Source organism: Ruditapes philippinarum, unplaced genomic scaffold (genome assembly GCF_026571515.1).
Source record: "Ruditapes philippinarum isolate M1 unplaced genomic scaffold, ASM2657151v2 ctg57_1_1_1_1, whole genome shotgun sequence".
Lineage (NCBI taxonomy): Eukaryota > Metazoa > Mollusca > Bivalvia > Venerida > Veneridae > Ruditapes > Ruditapes philippinarum.
Window position 1 is genome coordinate 876776 of NW_026855294.1, and position 8802 is coordinate 885577.

The 8802-nt window shown below is 32.0% G+C and overlaps 1 protein-coding gene across 3 annotated transcripts in view; it reads right to left on the reverse strand.

The window, feature by feature from the left end:
- LOC132742817 (uncharacterized) overlaps positions 1-8790 on the reverse strand; it is a 37959-nt gene extending 29169 nt beyond the window's left edge. Inside the window, exon 1 of one of the 3 annotated variants that reach the window (XR_009627486.1) lies at positions 8643-8789. The gene's annotated coding sequence lies outside the window, so the exon portion shown is untranslated. Of the gene's footprint in view, positions 1-573; positions 859-8642 lie in introns of those variants that run through there. The other 2 variants (XM_060731306.1, XM_060731307.1) reach the window with 2 other exon arrangements.
- Between the last annotated feature and the right edge of the window lie 12 nt (positions 8791-8802).

The following is an 8802-nucleotide window of genomic DNA, read 5'->3' on the forward strand; positions in this document are numbered from 1 at the left end:
ATTGCCACATCATTCTTACTAGTCTTCAACGGGTATTTGAACCTCTCAAAATCTCTTCTTACATCTAAATACAAGCAATCTTGACACTGCTGTTATGCTGTATGCTGTGGATATATATTTCTCTGTCTGGGATAGCACAAAACCAAATAGTGCACAAAAATCAACATTTGATGTACTTTGATATCACACTGTTTTCCAAAACCCAGCAGGGCGACCTGTTGCTAAAAATGATTTCACCATCTGATGTTTGTAGTGAATACATATTCATGTGACATCATGTAGTGTATTTCATGCTGATTATGCATGTATTTTGCATTTTATGTGGTGTTTTTCCAAGGTATTGACTTAAAATTTTATGGTGTCCTATGGAAAGACATTCTTCAGCTACAGTCTACTTTAACGAGATTATTAAAATGCATGAAAGCATGGGCTTGCCTGCTATGCATGTAGAAACTGAAATTTTCTGTTCAGACATATAATAAAACACAGTCAAAACTGTGCTTATGATTTCAACAAGACATAAAACTAATACTAACTTCAAATGTATTAAATACTATACAGTCATGTACTTACATTTCACTGTGAAAATAAAAACCTCTCTTCAAAATACAGATTCCATTCAACATGGAGACTTGAAACTATTCCAGAAATTCACCGTCATAAAAAATGACCTTGAACAGATAAAATTTCCAATACTGGAATACACCATTTATAAACACTTTTATGGAATTCACAGCCAGACATTATGTAAATGCTTCCTAATTGTACAGTGATTTATGTATCCCAAACTGACCATCACTGACCAGGGTCATCAACATTATAGGAAGCATCCTGAATATGGCTATAAAAATGTTGTTTATCAGAAATTTCAACTCTCTCTTGTGAACTCCGAAGCCTGATGGAGTTAACTGTGTATTGATTTCCAATATGATGGGAACAAACAAGGTCCAGGTGACTCAACCACACTTTATATCACTAAAGAGTAAATTATGACTCAGGTAAATGGCCTGCTCTTACAATATTACTGCATTTATAGGATAATTAAATAAAAACACTCAAACAAGAAAATAGTGCCATTGGTAACATGTACAAAATCTGTCATGTTGGATGACAGCAAACATGTCTTATGTTTTAAAAAAGTTTGATAAAAAAAGTTTAAGCATACTTAAATTCCTTCTATGGCACTTAACTATTCAAATTTTACAGATTCCTTTGAAAAGAAGCAAGAAATCTCAGACCCCTTCATTCTAAAAATTGTTAAATATATATTAAACTAGAAATGTGTCCATAGGACATGGGTGCCCCCCACCGCGCCACTGTTCTGTCAATCTTATTTTTTGGACTACATGTGTCACAAGTTGAAAACTAAAAATATTTAACTAAGTAAAGGGCAAGAACTTTACAAATACTGAATAAATCCACAAGCAAACCCCAAGGTGCATAAGTACACATGCTGACCAACATTCTTGTAAACTTTCAGTCCTACAAGTCAAATACTTTTTGAGCTATGCATGAACAAGTTGAAAATTGCAAATTTATACTACTGTAAATCAAGGGCAATAACTCTAACAAAACTGGAAAAAAATCCACATGCAAAGTCCCAGGTGCATAGCTTCACAGTGATGTTGATCATTATTCCTGTAATTTAGTGATCTTGATCATTATTCCTGTAAAGTTGGTTGATTCTAACTCAAGCACTCAAGGAACAAATAACACAACATAATGAAACGGTTTTTACTAAGTCAAGGGAAATAACTCTACAAATACTGGATAAAACCACAAGCTAAATCCAAGGTGCACACCTACATATGCTGAGCAACCTTCCCGTAAGGTTGAATGACTCTATGTCAAATCCTCCTTGAGTTACATGCGACACAAGTTGAAAATTGCAAAATTTTTCTAAGTCAAGGGAGTAACTCTAAAAATACTAAATAAATCCAGTCGAAAATACCCAGGTGCACAACTACACATGCAGATCAATATTCCTGTAAAGTTTCATGACTCTATGCCAAATCCTTTTAGAGTTACATGTGACAAGCTGAAAACTGCAAAATTTTACTAAGTCAAGGGCAATAACTCTAAAAATACTATATAAATCCACACAAAAATCGTGAACTAATTTAACAGCTTTCATTATTAATTTGTCAAGAATCTAATTTTCAAGTTGGCATGCCTAGTATATGCATTCATTCTGAAAAAGATGGTCAAGTAAAACACTATTCTACTTATAAGCTAGCTGGATAGCTTCCTATATTTGTAACATTATTATATGGAATTATGAAGAAATAGAGGTGGGCAGGGGTGTCTTGCTATTTAAATTCTTTGACACTGGCATGAAAACTGATATTCAACAAGGCTTAAACTACAGACTTCATGTTATATTACAACTTGATCCGCAACATACTACTGTTGCCACACAACCGGTTTTACAAAAAGAACTATTTCTATCTTTTCCATCTGAACATAACACAAGATTTCAAATTACTTAACATAATAAATATCCAGTAGTATACTAAATTATTTAAAGACTATTTGATAAATGATATTAACACATTCCTTTATTGTCATCTATAATACCTCTTACAGAATTTGATGCCATTGAGTCAGTTTCTAAATACCATACTTGTCATTGTTACCACAGGGAGGAGAGAAAAATACTTTTTCTTCTTAAATTGTGCATTAGTCTAACAGTGAATATTCTGGAGTCAGATTCACTGTAGTTGTGCTCTTCCATAATGTCATAGGCCATTATGTCAAAGAGCTTAATATGATAATTTTATCATGCTATTTTAAATATAGTATTTTATCTGTAGCTATTTATAATTTTAACCAGTTAAAGACATGCATCATGTCTCCTTTGAGTTAATTGTACTTAAATTGCACTTCAAATACCAAGACAACCTCATTTTATTACCATTATTTTGGTCTTAAAATATCTTCTTTTTTATCAAATTCTCAGAAAATAATGTCCAACTAAAGATTATGTACATTATTTTTATGACAGATTAATTGCCAAATTTTTATATTATATTTTAAAACATCATAAAAATTCCAAATTTCAAGGGTATGGGTTATTTTCCTAACAGAACCTGGTAATTCAAATTCTTGACAGGGTATAAGTACTTATTACTGCGGGCTTAATATTCTGCGATTTTTGTTAAAATAAGGGGTTTTAAATTTCTACGTATCTTATTTCTGCGATGTCATCATTCTCGCATTAATGAGTTTTATTTCTGCGAATTAACTAAGATACATGTAAAAAATTAACCGATAAAAACAGACAACATTTCAAGATTTGATGATGTTACATTACTTCCAAGACTGATAATGTGTTTCGTCGTAATCAACATGTATCGGTCAATACACATTCAAAACAAACATGAAAACAACGAAGAATGACAAATTTTAATACTGTAATTATATGAATATGAAGTGTGAAAATAAACAATGGCAAAACCGTACTACGACACAATATATTGTACAAATACATAAAAGGTATGTTTATAGCAGGTTTGAATGAAAATAACAAACAAGGGTCATTTTTGTATCACCTGTCAAACTATAATAGTTTTTCTTTAAAACTATACACACAAAAAAACTCATCAAGCTTGGGATGAGCGAAAATCATACAAACATGATAATTATTTATTTCAACAAAAAGAACAAGCAAAGTAAGCTTTCCCCCCTTATATTTTGTTCATGACGGATACATAAAAAAATCCCATCTACAAAAGCCGATAACGATACATGGTAATGTAACTATATTTTCCCTGTAGTTGAAATATTTTGACATATAAAATAGGAAAGGCTTAATTTTCTACAGTTTTTTAATCTGCGGTGTCGTTATGAACCGCAGAAATAGCAGAAATAAAGTTCCCGCAGAAATAAAGTTCCCGCAGAATAAAGTACTTATATGGTATCTGAATTTACAATGTGATACAATTTGTTTAAAATCTACACCATTCACACAGTCATAGTCTGTTTAAATCAGTGGTACATGTTGAAATATAGTTGCATTGGTCTTCATTTTTCCCCATCATTTTTCATTTAGCATTAATAGATAAAACTGATACATGTACTTCTAAATTAATTTGAGTCGAAGATAATGAATAATACAAGGATTGTATGAACATTTCCCTAGCCAACCTATAAGTGATTAATTGTTGGACAACAGTGATAAGACATGTTCAAGCAGTCAATGAGATTTTCTTTGTCTATTTTCAAAAGTTTTAACTTTTCTTTCAAAATGCATGCAACTTATACCTGTAGGATGATTCTGGGCTCTGATGGAAGGGCTAAGCTCTTTTAAAGCCCCTTTTCATTTGACAAACGTATCCCTTTTTTTTAAAAATTTGTTTCATAGAAAGACAACATTTAGTTGGGTTTAAGCTGTATATGCTGACACATAATAATAACAACAAACTGCTGGTGAGGCCTGTGTGTCCAGTTTATAACATAATCATTAAAAATAAAATCATATTTTTGTTTATCAATGTTACAATGTAAGAACTTGCACAAATAATATTAAAATAGGAGATATATGAAATATACAATTTTCAACTTAACTATATATCATATATCAGTAACTAGATAAAACAGTGAAAGAAACAATGACTAGAAAATGTGTCCATAGGACACCACTACCCCCACTTCATGTGCCATCAGAGTGGCATATTGGCATACTTATGCATAAGTGTTATATTCATAGCACATACACATGTATGTATAAAAGTAATAGTAACAACCTGTATGACTAAAATTATTGTTTTCATTTTTAAGTATCACTGTGACCTTGAAATAAATGTTCTAAAAATCAATAGAGGTGGTGATCTACTAGTCATTACTAACCTTCATATAATATCTGAGGACTGTAGGCGAAAGTTTTCCTTAGTTATTGGTCAGACAAGCTTTTTAGTGGTCAAGGCCACAGTGACCTTGACCTATAAAAAAAATCAATTGGGGTCATCTACTGGCTATGTCCAATTTCTCTAAGTAAAATAAACTAGGGCTTATTTTTTCTCTAGTTATTCATATAAGACAAGGAAGAGATGATGTTCACACATACATAAAGACCAACCCAATCACAGTATGCACCTACTTTTAAATGGGGGCATAAAAATGTCGATATGAAATATAAATGAGAGTGTAACTGAAATATAGGTAAACACTGTAATTTTCTCACAATAAACCTTTCCCAGAAGACTTGAAATATCATTTCACATTAACTTTTCATGATGTGTCCCAATTATTTACTATAGATTTTATTGAACAATTACAGTGAAGCTGATCAAGGTGAGTGAAACAATTAAGCTCTTTGTAATAGACAAATTGATTATCATCTAAACATTTAATATCAAAACACTATAAATGTCATCATCAACAAAAGTCAAGTTTAACAAAATAGGTAAACATTGGATCACTATTTGTTACCCTTTAAAAAGTATCCATTGAATATGAATGCAAGAAGGCCAAGGATAACTGTTAAACATTTGAAGTTATTATGAGAGAGGAAGGTGTCAAAATTGATGCCTGTTTGGTGAAATGAATGCTATGCTGTTGATGCATATAAAGGCAAACTGCCGATGACAAATTTAAATGGCCTAACATATCTAAGCCTAATTGAAAATGCCTTTTTTCATCACAAACTATAAAGGGTTAAGGTTGTTTTGCAAATTATGTCATTTACTTTAAATATGTTTGTCCATCAAAAAACAAAAGGACGTTTTTAATTTCTCCACTATTAGTGCTATCAAATCTCTACTGGTACTGTATAAGTGTTTCAAGGAAATTAATGACTGGTATGATCAAAATCAATTTTAAACCAGATTTTCAGCTGGCTCAAAACCTGACTTTTTATTGACTCGAACTTCAACACCTGTTCAGCACATTAGGTATTAAGAATCCATATTACCCTATAAATTACAAGTGTTTTTATGATCTTATTCATGGTTTAATTAACAATATTATATTACACTAAGAAAAAGAAAGAAAATTATCATATCCATTTGCAGAATAGCTACATTTCATTATTTTTTAGTTTGCATATATTTTGAACACCAAGAGGTCTTTTCAGACATTCAATAAATCAAAACACAGAATGGAGCAAGTTTTGGTATTTTTCACCATAAATTAATTAGCTTAAAACAGATAAATCAGACATGCTTTTGTCACATTTCAAACAGGTTATCAAAATGATGCATTTTAATGATTTGGTCGCCCTTTAATCTATATCAGTACGGCACTAATAAAAGAACATAAAAGGCAGCTTCAAATTTTATAATAAGTGCAAATTCATAAATGTAAATATACATGGTTGTTGTGACGTAGCGTGCACTACCTACTGCTAAATAAAGAACGTATTACAGGTGACACATGCTTAGTTAACATGTGAGATTAACTTTGGCTAACCAGGTGTGTGGAAATATGAATTTTTGCCACAAGGCACTTTCCCACTGACAAGTTAGGCTTAAACTTTTACTTGCCCACAGCTTAAGTTTACTTGTTCATATTTTAACGAAAATTTATGAGAGCCGAATATAGTGTTCTTTCATAGTTAGGTATGAACCGATTTCTCAACATAAAAATCACTTAAATCAGATATAATTTCTGCAGTTTCAGTAAATGTTCTACAAATTCTATAAGGCAATGCCAATGAATCATGTCAAAACTATCATCATTTTGATGCTTGTTAAGTATGAAAATAGGCTTGAGCTTATGGTTACTCTTTTTTTTTGCTTCTCTACAATTAAGGTGATTTTTTCTGATAGTACAGTAACACTTACTGTTACTTCTAAATACAAAGTCAATGACTTATACAATTGTAAAAAATTGAACCAAAACAACTTTATATATCTAGGTATCAGACAGCTTGCCTTTCTAAAAGAGTTCTACAATGGGGTTAAACTGTTGATACAAGAAAGTGTAGTTACTTAAACTAAGATTTCATGCATAACTTTACTTACTGGAATAAATGTTTCTCATAGATAAGGGGTAGAAATACAGTATTTTGTTTTATCTACTGGCTCAGATTTTTTCTTGTCGACAGAGAAGTTGAATGGAAAAATCTACCAGTACTTGTCCATCAGCATAATTGCCATGCTGAACAAGTTGGGCATAGGCTTTCCACATCCCTTGTGACATTGAACAGTTCCTTATGCCACATTGCCCATATTCTCAATAAGCAACACAATATTGAACCTGCTATTATGCAGTTTATGGACAAATATACTGTTTATCACAAATGACCGGAGGCAGGGATTACATTTTATAGACATATGCTGCATTTGATTTTTGTAAATTTAATATCATGGTGGCATTTATTTTTATTATTATTATTTCAATCTCTGCTATCAGGAATCAGGATAAGGATGGTCAAAATACCAGATTTTTTTTCTAGATCCCACCAGGATATCACATAGATCTATGTAATAAAACTGAATCTAACTAAAATCATTCTTAAAGTTTCAAGATACAAATTTAAAGTTCAAAAATGGAAACAAACAAACACTGTTCCTATCTTTTATTTTGAAAATGATGAATAGTAATGAGGATTTTAAAGAAATAGGTTTTATTTAACTAAAGTACACGTGGAGGTGTCCTTCAGTATAACTGTACTTAATACCGGGATGTCGAAGGCCAGGACCGCGAAGATGGTCCCCGGCTTAATGACTACATGTGCATATTTAAAATAAGATCAAATAAAAACAATTAAATTTTTAATGGACTTCCCAGTTCATAGGGGCGATAGGGCTAGGCTTTGCCTAATTTCGTATTATTTTCGTTTATCTATAGCAATGAAAAGACTTGGTTGCACTGACTTAAAAAGTGTGCAAATATGCGCATGTAAAGAGATGTCAAACCTGCAGGCAGACTTCCCGAAAGTTAAAAAAAACTGTCAGACATTCGGTCTGACAAACCATGAAAATCTGTCGGACAGAAACGAAATCTGTCAGACCAAATAAAATTGATCAAAATCAAAGAAAAACTTGTGTTTGTATTTCTAAAACACTTTTTGTTTTTATTTTTTTCACCGTAAAAATCGGCACATTCCGTACAGTGCATTTTCATCTCCTCCCTGTTATACACCAACGATTCATGGTCCTGCTTCCATTTTTCATTAAATTTTGTCTCAGGTCTATCCGTTTCATCCTTTTATTGCTGTTCTGCGCGCTCCTCTGACGTAGATTTTTGTTTTTCCCAGGTTTGGCAGCTTTAGCGACGCCATTTTGTATACATGCGGCTTGGATAAAGCCGGACATTCGGACTAATCCGGAATAAAAAATCGTCGGAACTGATCAAAATTTATCGGACATGTCTGTCAGACCGACGTATTTCGGGAAGTCTGGCAGGGAATATCTTTACGTGATCTTTTTAAAATATTTTGGCTTTTGCTATGAATTGTTGGTGTTTAGATGACCATCATGATGTGTAAATAAGTCAATCGATTGCCGTCAAATTGACACGGAAATATGTCATAATCGTGAAACTATTGACACGAATTTAGTGATGCTGACAATAAAAGCATGACACTCAAGACAAGAAAAATAGAAATTGGTTGCCAATGTGCGAAAATGTAAACAAAAGCATAAGATGTAAGAATATTAAATAAACCAAAAATTAGAAGGACAAACAAAATTATGTACCCTTTTATTTGAAACACACACACATGAATCTTCAAATAAATTGATGATTAACGGTAATTCTCAGAATTTGTATTTTTCAACATATTCTCTGGTATGCGACTGGAACTTCCGGTACATAAATTTTAGACTGTATCTCGATAAGTTTAGCTCTTTTTATTGG